Below are 12,478 nucleotides of genomic sequence, written 5' to 3' on the forward strand. Positions count from 1 at the left end.
TCCAACCCTCACCGGGAACAGGTTCGACTTATTACACGGACCAGACTCATACTCCTGTGGTAGAGGGACTGGATGGCCCCTAGCAGAGGGCCATCCATCCCATACTCCTGGAGCCCCCCTCAAGCATCCTCGCGAGGGTAAAGAGCTGGTCCGTGGTTCCATGGCCAGGACGAAAACCACATTGTTCCGCCTCAATCTCAGGTTCCACTATCGACCGGACCCTCCTTTCCAATACCTTGGCATAGACTTTCCCGGGAAGGCTGAGGAGTGTGATCCCCCGATAGTTGGAACACACCCTTTGGTCGCCTTCCTTAAAGATAGGGACCACCACCCCAATTTGCCATTCCAAAGGCACTGTCCCTGATGACCACACAATGTTGCATAGACACGTCAACCAAGACAGCCCTGCAACATCCAAAGCCTTGAGATACCCAGGGCGGACTTCATAAATCCCTGGCGCTCCGCCGCCGCGGAGTACTTTCACTACCTCGGCGACTTCTGCCCCAGTGATTGACCCGACCAACCCCAGGTCCCCTAGGCTCGTTTTCCTCCATGGAATGCGTGTTGGTGGGATTAAGGAGGTCCTCAAAGTATTCCTTCCATCGCCCGACAATGTCCTCAGTTGAAGTTAGTAGCTCCCCCGCCCCCACTGTCCCCGCCACCTTCCCCCCCTGAGTCACCGGACGGGGCCAATCGATAGTCTTCCTCCATAGCCTCACCCAACTCCTCCCTCATCCGAGTTTTTGCTTCGGCGACTGCCAAAGCTGCACTCCGCTTGGCCCACCGGTACCAGTCAGCTGTCTCGGGAGACCCACAGACCAATCATGCCCTGTAGGCTTCCTTCTTCAGCTTAATGGCCCCCCTCACCTACGGTGTCCACCATCTGGTTCGAGGGTTACCACCACGACTGATCCCAGCTACCTTGCGGCCACAGCTCTCAGCACCCGCCTCGACAATAAAAGAGCGAAACAAAGCCCATTCAGACTCAATGTCCCCCACTGCCCCCGAAACGCGGTCGAAGCTCTGCCGGAAGTGCGAGTTGAAAATCAGTCTGACAGGTTCCTCCGCCAAACGTTCCCAGCAGACCCTCAGTATTCGTTTAGGCCTACCAGGTCTGCGTGGCTTCTTCCCCTGCCATCTGATCCAACTCACAAACAGGTGGTGGTCAGTTGACAGCTCTGCTCCTCTCTTTACCCGAGTGTCCAGAACATAAAGCCGTAGGTCTGATGATACGACTACATAATCGATCATCGACCGGCGGCCTAAGGTGTCTTGGTGCCATGTGCACCGATGAACATCCTTATGTTCGAACATGGTGTTTGTTGTGGCCAAACTGTAGCTAGCACAGAAGTCCAATAACTGAACACTACTCGGGTTCAGATCAGGCAGACCGTTCCTCCCAACCACTCCTCTCCAGGTCACACTGTCATTGCCCACGTGGGCGTTGAAGTCCCCCAGCAGGACAAAGGAGTCCCCTTTCGGGGCACTTTCTAGTACCCTACCAAGGGACTCCAAAAAGAGTGGGTAATCTGCACTACCATTCGGTGCATATGCACTGATAATAGTAAGAACCCGTTCCCCAACCCTAAGGCGCAGGGAAGCGACCCTTTCGTCCACCGGGGTAAACTCCAACACAGAGGGAGAAAGCCATGGGGCTATCAAAATACCCACTCCAGTCTTCCGCCTCTCCCCTGGAGCTACTCCAGAAAAGGAGAGTGTCCAACCCCTCTTGAGGACCTGGGTTCCAGAGCCAGAGCTACAGTATGTGTCGAGGTGAGGCCGACTATATCTAGCCGGAATCGCTCAACCTCTTCCACAAGCTCCCGCTCCTTCCCCGCCAGAGAGGTGACGTTCCATGTTCCAAATGCCAGTTTCCACAACCGGGGATCAGACCGCCAAGGTCCCTGCCTCGGTCTGCTACCCGATCCACATAGCACCAGACCCTGTGGACTCAACTGTGGGTGGTGGGTCCACGGGACAACGAGCCCATGTATCCGGTTCGGGCTGTGCCCGGCCGGACCCCATGGGCGAAGCCCCGACCACCAGGCGCTCGCACACGGGCCCCAACCCCAGGCTTGGCTCTAGGGCGGAGCCCCGCTACTCCTCTGGGCTGGGTACACTTACTCCTGTTTTTATCATCCATCAGGGTCTTTTGAGCCGTTCTTTGTCTGACCCTTCGCCTAGGACCAATCTGTCATCTGAAACACTACCAACCCCCAAAAGCATAGCTCGTAGGGTCATTAGGGCACCCAAACTCCTCCACCACGATAAGATGACGGCTCACGGAGATTTTAATACCTTCAAATTTTCATTTGATGGGGAAATATGTTTGAACAATTTAACAGTTACAACATTGTGGGAATAGTTTTTTTCTCTCTCTTGCAAGGTGACTCTGCTTTGGTGCAAAAAGCAATGCGCAAAATTGAAAAAAAAAAGTTTAGTGGGGAGGAATTCTCTGACCCAATCATAACTATGGAATGAACAAAAATTGTAAGACAAGATTGTAAGATTGTAAGACACAAAAATCGAAAAGCGTGAATATCCATTGAACACATTTTAAATTCAATTCAGGTGGATTGAACATAGCATCACAACAAAATACAAAAAATCCCCGGTCATGCTTTAAATTCCAGCAGAGGTCACTGTTGCTCATTAAAGACAACCTGAACAACCACTCACCGCTTAGTTGATAAAAGGGTTTAACAGGCAGGACGTAAGACGCCAAGTGGAAATGTTATGACTTTTTAATGACATCTAAATCTTTTAATGTTACACATCGGTCCTTGAAGTTATATGCACAGTGACAGAACTCTCTCTTAATCATTTAAAAGAGAGGCACAATGTTTACAGCACACTGGTTTGCAAGGAGACATGACTCAGCAGAGGACACCTGCAGGCTGACAAGCTTGATAAAAGGGGAGTCGAATTCCAACGGATGTTCATTTCGCTCAAGAAGAATAAATGCCAGGCTTGCCCAAAGCACAACGGAGTACAGATGCAGTTTAAACAGGCATCCAGTAGAAAAGAAGAATAAATAAGAACGAGAACAAAATTGATTATTCAGATTTTTATTGTTTATTAATGGATCCCCATTAGCCCTTGCCTAAGTAAGTACCATTCTTCCTGAGGTCGAAGACGAGTGAAATAGTTAAAAGCTCTGAATTACTTTAGTTTTCATTTGGAAATTAAACTTACAGTAGTTGTGCAAACAATTAGAATATATTATGTCAATGACATGCAGTGGGTTTCATGGCGGATTAGTAGGGTTGGGGATCGTTTGATTTAAACAGTTCCGATTCCGATTGCACGTTCGATTCCGGTTCCAAACGATTCTCCTTTATGATTCTTTTAATAGGCAGGGTAAAAAAAAGTGCATAGTTCATATCAATTTCTTAGCTTCTCGATTATTTTTAAAATTATATAAACATTCAATTAACTCTTAATTTCTCACAGGGCTATTTTGAACTTGTATATAAATATCACTCTTTGAACTTGAATATGATGAAGTTTCTTTCCACAGAAGTGCACTTTCGCAAAGATGTTTATTTTTCAAAAACTCACGGTGAAAACATTTACACTTATTCTTTTGCCCATGTTTTGGAGCAGGGGTCCCCAACCGCCGGGCCGCGGACCAGTACCGGTCAGTGGTGTATTTGCTACCTGGCCGCACAGTAATAATAATTTATTAACGACTGCGTTCTGGCCAAATTAACTTTGGAGTGTGCCCCTTAACAAACCAATATCCCTGTCTACTCTAGATATAATACGACAGGATAGAATGTCATCATAGAAATCCATTGATTGGACTGGTAGCAGTACATTTTGTTTTGTATATCTACGTTCGCTTGTCCTCGATAATGATGTATGACGTAGGGCGGGCGCATCACATTTGTTCGCGGAAATAATTAGCCCCCACACTTGAAAGACTGAAAACAGACGTCTTTGGACAGATTTTTTTACGGGAAAAGGGAACCTGACGAGCCAGAAGATGAGCCTACAACCTCGAGGAAAACAATATCTATGCTACTTCCCAATCACTAAAGACCCACATACTGCAAAGGAGTGGATTCATGACCCGTATGTGAATAAACCGAGTGATTCGAGCATGTCTGTGCAACAGGAATATCAGCTTGGAGAGATCGCAAATCACGGTGACCTTAAACTTACATTTGAGACAACAACTCTACCGAGGTTCTGGATTAAAATCTTTCGGAATATCCTGACATCGCTACAAGAGCACTGAAAGCTGTGTTACAATTTCCAACATCGTATCTTTGTGAAGCGGGCTTCTCTCACTCTCCCCTATCGGGACCATCTCGTCTAAACGAAACAAGCTCAGGCCTCCCACTGATTCAGCGGGTGAGTTGTATTTTCCCTGCACATAACACGACGGGGCTAAAAACAAATGTTATTTAATATTTGCTGTATTTTTCTGCCGCGCAATGCCGGTATTCTGACAAATTTGGCATGCGTGTAACATTAAAAATGACCGCGAATGCAGCGATTCCAAAGTACACACTACACACTTTCTTTGATATTCGTCGGAATACCGATGCAGGCAAATCATCTGTTCTGCTACTATTGGATCTCAGCGCCGCATTTGACACGGTTGATCACAACATACTACTCAGCAGATTGGAACAGTGGGTAGGGCTTACTGACACTATTCTTCAGTGGTTCCCATCCTATCTACATGATAGGGATTTCTTTGTGTCAATCGGAAACCATCAGCCAGAACGAACCAAATTCACGTGTGGAGTCCCTCAAGGCTGGCACCAACAACCATGCCACGTTCAAAGTCACTCAAATCACCTTTCTTCCCCATACTGATGCTCGGTTTGAACTGCAGGAGATTGTCTTAAACCATGTCTACATGCCTAAATGCACTGAGTTACCGCCATGTGATTGGCTGATTAGAAATTAAGTGTTAACGAGCAGTTGGACAGGTATACCTAATAAAGTGGCCGGTGAGTATATATATATATATATATATATATATATATATATATATATATATATATATATATATATATATATATATATATATATATATACATTGGTACCTCTACATACGAAGTTAATCCGTTCCAGGACCTTGTTTGTAAGTCGAAATGGTCGTATGTCGAGCAGGATTTTCCCATAGGAATACATTATAATTCCATTAATTCGTTCCACAGCCCAAAAACCTGCACTAAATCCTTAAAAAATACTGCTGGTACTATTACAAATGGCAATTACATATAGCAAAACAAATACATAATAAATAAAAATCGGATTAATAATATAATAATAATAATAATTCCTGTAATAGTGTAACGAAACGGGTTCTAATAAGGCGAACGTTTTTTTCTGTACCTGAAGGCACCGCGGGGCTGACGTGACAAAGAGGGAGGGGAGCAGGTGAGAGTTTACTTTCGCTTTCAATGCTTTCTTGAGAACATCGTCAATTGCGGCAGACAGCAGGCGTCTTGTGTTGAATAAGTTTTGAAAGAAATGATGAAAACGTGGCGAAGCTGGCGATTTCTCTGGAGATGTTACCACAATAAGAATTGTCAGCTTAACTTATAAAGACTGGCGAACGATGGTCGGAGGAGGACCGTGGAGATGTATTGTTGAGCCATATCACCCCACGCTCATATTTTTCTGTCATTTGCATCTTCATTTAGAAGGTAAGCGTCAACTTTTTCCTTGTTTCACCACCTGTACCAACCTTTTCTGAAACCTGTGTTGATTTGTCACACAAGAAAATCCGCCGTGCATTCGTCTGCGGTGCTGCCATTGTCGTCGTATTTCGAGCATGTCGTCGGATGTAGAAACAAATGGCGAGTCAAATTTTACGTCGGATGTAGAAACGTTCGTGTGTCGAAGCGATCGGATGTAGAGGTACCACTGTATATATATATATATATATATATATATATATATATATATATATATATATATATATATATATATATATATATATATATATATATATATATATATATATTAGGGCTGTCAAAATTATCGCGTTAACGAGCGATAATAAATTTTTGTAATTAATCCCGTTAAAATATTTGACGCAATTGACGCACAAATGCCCCGCTCAAAAAGAATTAAAAGGACAGCAAAGTGAAAGGTGTACTTGTTGTGTTTTTCGGAGTTTTGCCGCCCTCTGCTGGCGCTTGGCTGCGACTGATTTTATAGGCTTCAGCGCCCATGAGCATTGTGTAAGTAATTATTGACATCAACAATGGCGGGCTACTAGTTTATTTTTTGATTGAAAATTTTACAAATTTTATTAAAACGAAAACATGAAGAGGGGTTTTAATATAAAATTTCTATAACTTGTACTAGTTATTATCTTTTATTTTCTATATTTTTTTATAAATATTTATGTTTTATTTATTTATTTATTTATTTTATTTATTATTTTTATTTATCTTTTAAGAACTACGAGTCTTTCTATCCATGGATCGCTTTAACAGAATGTTAATAATGTTAATGCCATCTTGTTGATTTATTGTTATAATAAACGAATACAGTCCTTATGTACCGTATGTTGAATGTATATATCCATCTTGTCTTATCTTTCCATTCCAACAATAATTTACAGAAAAATATGGCATATTTTATAGATGGTTTGAATTGCGATTAATTGCGATTAATTACGATTAATTAATTTTTAAGCTGTAATTAACTCGATTAAAAATTTTAATTGTTTGACAGCCCTAATATATATATATATATATATATATGTATGTATGTATGTATGTATGTATGTATGTATGTATGTATGTATATATATATATATATATATATATATATATATATATATATATATATGTATGTATGCAAATATATATTACCTTTAATGATGGATAAAAGGCTCAGCCTTCCCTGATAGTCCCTGCTACTTGTCACACCAATACCTTTATTGCACCAAAGAGGGACCCTGTTTTAGTAAATCAAATAACAAAGCAGATTACTCTGTGTTGTCCTCATATACCATTCAGCTGTTGGAATGTGATGTTTATAAGCAGTAAAAAATAATTTAGTAGCTGTATTTACTGAATTACATGGCCCATTTAAAACACAACAGATTTGAAAATATGCCAATTTCCACATGCTAATTTTGTATCACCGACATGCTTTTTAAGATGTACATGAAAAAAAAAGAAAAGGCAATTCTTAACATTATCACTATGACAACAGATGAAAGTACAGTGGTACCTCTACATACGAATTTAATTCTTTCCAGGACCTTGTTTGTAAGTCGAAATGGTCGTATGTCAAGCAGGATTTTCCCATAGGAATACATTATAATTCCATTAATTCGTTCCAAAGCCTAAAAACATACACTAAATTCTTAATAAATACTGCTGGCACTGTTACAAATGGCAATTAAACATAGAAAAACAAATAAGTTATAAATAAATAATTCAGAATAATATAATAATAAGAAGAATAATTAATAATTATTCCTGTAAATAATGTAACGAATCGGATTCTAATATGGCGGACACTTTTTACTGTCCCTGAACGCACCGCGAAGGTGACGTCTCAGTGAGATAGGTCGGTGCGGTAGAGATAATACTTTCGTTTTCTTGAGAGCGGTCAACTGCTTAAGACAATGGGCGTTTTGTGTTGGATAAGTTCTTAAATAAATGATAAAAACGTGACGAAGCTGGCGATTTCCTTGGCAATGTTACCACAATAATAATTGTCACCATAACTTATAAATAGTGGCGAACGGTGGTCGGAAGAGGACCATGGAGCTGTATTGTTGAGCCAGTTCAGGGACGCGCACCCCAAGCTCATATTTTTCTATAACTTGCATCTTCATTTCAAAGGTAAGCATCACTTTTTTCCTTGTTTCTCCAACTGTATCAACTTTTTTTGAAAACTGTGTTGATTTCTCACACAAGAAAATCCACCGTGCGTTCGTTTGCAGTGCTGTCATGTCGTCGTATTTCGAGCAACTCGTCGGATGTAGAAACAAATGGCGGCTCAAATTTTAGTCGGATGTCGAAAAGATCGTGTGTCGAAGTGATCGTATGTAGAGGTACCACTGTATACAGCGAGACCGTCTTAGTAAAGTGTTTGATACTTTGACATATACAGTAGGGAGAACAAGTATTTGATACACTGCCAATGGGAAAAGGCAGTGTATCAAATACTTGTTCTCCCCACTGTAGTAATAAATCTTGTGAATTTAAAAAGAAAGGAAAAAGGCTTGCTGTAGAAAGAGTGGGGGATAGTTGAGTGCTCAGTGCCTTTTTAAAACTGAACAGATTTATTCATCACATAGAAAAAAATAAAAACAATCATAAAGGCGAGCTTCTTGGTGATGCGACGTGTAGTTGTGAGCTTTCTTAGATGACTTGAAGCACTTCATAATGTTCAGTTATGTTGAGTGCCGCTTTTTCCCGGCTCTTCGACACATCACTCTGTTCAACTAAGCAGGAGCGGTGCTGAGAAACAGGACAGTCTAAAATTTCCATAACATTTTCGGGCACTTGCCCATTTCATGTACTTTTCAATTTAATCTATAATGATTTGGCATTTATAAAAACAATTATTTTCTTTTTAAACCATTTGAAGAGAAATACTATTGGTAACTTTATAAAATTTCAGTTTTGATTTAATAAATTCAATGACTTGGCACTAGGTTTATAAATACATGCATACATATATAGAATATTGTAACAGGTTTATTACAAAATGACACATTATGAAGAAACATCAGGTTTTATGGTTGTTTAGAAAATGTAGATTGCGTATTGGACTGTACTGAGTGAGAACTCCAAGTCTCACTTGCTTGGTTCTTTTTCTCTCCTTGGTGAGGACACTAACTAAAACTGATATTATTCTGTAACCATTAGAAAATCTTCTCGAGAACGTATGACTCCCAATTTTTGGACCGATTTCTTTCCTGACATTACGTATTTACATATTTGCTATTCACACACGGTTACTTTCCTGTGCATGTGAACTGTTTTAGTGAGTCTCCCACTCAAGTTGTACAATAGCACAAATCACTTTTTTCGTGTTTCGCAGCAACATTAGGCTTAGCCCAGGTATAGCCTAAGCTTAAAAGAGAATGGATTTTATCGGATTTTTGTTTTATCCAAAGCTTTAGCTTTTCGCTTCATTCTTCTATTACAAGTACTATCAAAAAAAAAAATTTATCACACACCTGATTTTAATTATTTCTTTTTATTATTCAATGGATGCAGACCCGTGCCGCCCATTTGGTGATTTAGGGAACCGCCTAAGGGTGCACCAGCGTCAAAAAAGGTGTCAAGAAAAATATTCTAATAATATTTGATGATAGCAGTATTCAAAAAATAAAACAATACAACAAAAGAACAACAAAACCGTTCATAATAAGTCTTTAAATAATAATGAAATCATTTTTCTAGTGTGCCTTCTGCCCGTTTCACTTTTTCCTGTGATGCGATAATTTTACAACAGACCCTAGTCTCACTCACCACCCAGCAGACCAGCGAGCTACCTGAAAGTGCTATTTTTAGCCTCCACAATTGAGCGACGTTACGGTGACAAGTCAACTTTATGCAAAGACAAAAGCCCTCCGGGTCGGAAGAAAAAGAAAGAAGACAGCAAAGACGTGAAGAAAAACAGAGGTTTGTTGTGATTATTTTTTTTTCAACAGCATAAGCACGTATATTTAGCGCAACTGCAAGCTAGCGGTTATTTACATATAGCTTATATGACTTAGTGCTAAGGCAAAATTATACTGTATCATTAACCAGGCTGTTTTTTAGAAATATTTTCAGTATTCAGCCAGCTGTGGATTAGTATCAGTTAAATTAACCCCCTCCCCTCCAATTTTAGAGAAATTTGGACAAAGTGTATGGGAGACTAAAATTGTCTTGCTTATTTTCATGTGATGTGAACCACTTTTACCTTGTGTTAAATTGTGCTTTTCAAATAAATTTGCCTTGCCTAAAAGTGCCAAGGTTAATTAAATAAATACACCACTAAATAAGGAATTAATAATTTTGAAGTTCTGTGGTATGGGGGACTAAAAGCCCCACGGATTTAAATGCAAACATTTGTTATTAAATGTGTCATCAATTCATTAAAATGGCGATCACGTTCATGTGAAAACATATTCAATTTATTATTATTTTTTGCTATCATATATTATTTAATTCATTATTATTGGATAGTCCTGTGTAGTTGCCGTGCTTCAAGAATTTATTTTCTTTTAACTATGCCCATCAAAGATAGTGGCCGGATCCAATAGACAGGTACAGTAGGCTGCAAGAATTGAGGCGCTATTATGGTTATGTCATGCTGGTTTCACAAACAACAGCTATTTAACTAAAATAATGTAACATTCCACTTTCTTCTCTTTGTCGATGCTCTTCTGAAATATTTTCCTTCTACCTCTGTACATCCTGGGCCATCTTTTACAGCGAACTTATCCACATCAGCACCAAATCCAAGCCCACCAAGTCCAGGAAAGAAGTGCACCTTCCAAAAAACCTGTCATATGAAAGTGCAATAGATGCTTTTGCATCAGTGAAGCCAAGGTGAGTAAGGTTATAGGTCAAGGTGAAAAAAAAAAGTTTCATTTTAAAGTTTTCTTTGTGTCTTTATATAGGTTTGTGTGGTTGGGTGTTAATCATATTGTAATAACAATTCTAATTTATTTAATGCATTTGTTTTTGAAGTGTTTTTATTGGTGCTTTTGAATAGTTATTACAGCATTTTCTTTAAATTTATGCACTTGTTCATTGTCTTTTTTATATAATAAATTACAAAGAGAAAATGTGCTTTTTCAGTGTGAGTGTTTAAAATATATGTGGTGAAATTGGGGGGGAGGGGCGCCAACCAATGCGTTGCCTAGAGCACCAAATTGGTCTGGAACGGCCCTGAATGGATGCATTGATTTTAGTATCCAGCAGACATACATGGCTGTTTTAGCTAATATTCAAAGATAAAATCTTCAAATCAACCTCAGCACAAAAACATGCAAAAGCTTAATTCTTTTTCATCTTATGGGAGCCTAAGTAGTATTTGATTTGGAGTGAACTTCCACCCTATTTAAAGTGTGAACAGAGCTACACGCAACTTACTACTTATTTGAGGGGCAAAACTAATTATGATTAGGCTAAGGCAAACTGCTTACGGCCCAACCCTACATCTTGAATCGAACCACACAGCACTCATTTTAAAATGTAACAACTCTCTGCATTGCTTGAATATACATGTGTTATGGTCCGCAAACGCAGAAACAAGGTTCGAACTCAAAGCAGACATCAACCACGAGATGCATTCAAGGGTTTATTAAACCAAAAATACACGCAATCGCGGAAAAGGGGGAAAAAACAAAATGGATCTGTTACAATAGGTCTACGGGGATCAATAATAATAACCTAAATGGTGGGCAGAGAGCCAATTAAACAAAAAACTCACCCAAATACACCTGCAGTACCTGTACAAGGTAGAGGATCTCAAAACAAGAGTGGCAGACAAACAAGCTAGCAAATGCACGAGACTCGAGAGTAACGGGTGTCAAATGGCGACCAGTGAGTCAATATCTCGGCACCCTTCTCTTTTGCCTGCATTTATATACCAATGTCGATGAGCCAGAATTGTCTGCGGGTCCGATGTCAGAAACGCTTCCACAGCCGGCTCTGTAACAAAACAAAATCTGACCAGCCGCAGAATGTGACAATACTGTATGTAGGTCTACATAAAAATTAACCTATGAGTAGAGTCTACACAAGATGATCAATTGAAAGCAGATGCTTTGATTTTTAAAAAATCATGGCTTCAACTTGGAATTACTTATTTCATTGTCTGTCTTCCTGTCTATACAGTAAATGCTGCAATCTAGCTCCTGCAGAAGAGCTCAAAAGCATGCATGGACATTACAAAAATGTTACACCCACAAGGCAGCAAAGCTTTGTTTTGCCATAATGAATGAAATATTATTCAAAAACAAATGTTCCATCTTAAAACAAATGTAACTAAATTATTGATAGTAAGTCCAATTGGCAAAAATTCAAACACTTACAGAGAGGTTTTGTGTCATTATGCTCAGTGATAATAGCAAGCAATATATGGCATCGCTTTGTATTTTTTTTTTTTTTTGTATTCACATGTGCTCGTCATTCTGAAGAAATTATTTTCTGAAAGCACATAGTTCTATTTTGTATTCAATGCCTTCCTGTAATAAAACCTTTGCCTTCCCCCTCATTATTTCCTCTTCTCTACTTTTCCTGTCTTCCACTTTGATGTTCTTATTTAAGATGTGAAACTTCTCAAGCGTCTCATTCAGAACTATCTTCCACAAGGCCTAAAAGGTATGTATATTGCTGGGTCAGGATCAGCATATGTGGAGCACCATGATCCATTTCCAGAATTCCTCTTCATTGCTGGCCCACAGGCTGTGCTGCTTTGTTGATTATCACCTCATTTGCAATAATAACATGCCTGAAGGCTCAAATTAGACCCTCCATGC

Source organism: Corythoichthys intestinalis, chromosome 2 (assembly GCF_030265065.1).
Source record: "Corythoichthys intestinalis isolate RoL2023-P3 chromosome 2, ASM3026506v1, whole genome shotgun sequence".
Classification (NCBI taxonomy): Eukaryota; Metazoa; Chordata; class Actinopteri; order Syngnathiformes; family Syngnathidae; genus Corythoichthys; species Corythoichthys intestinalis.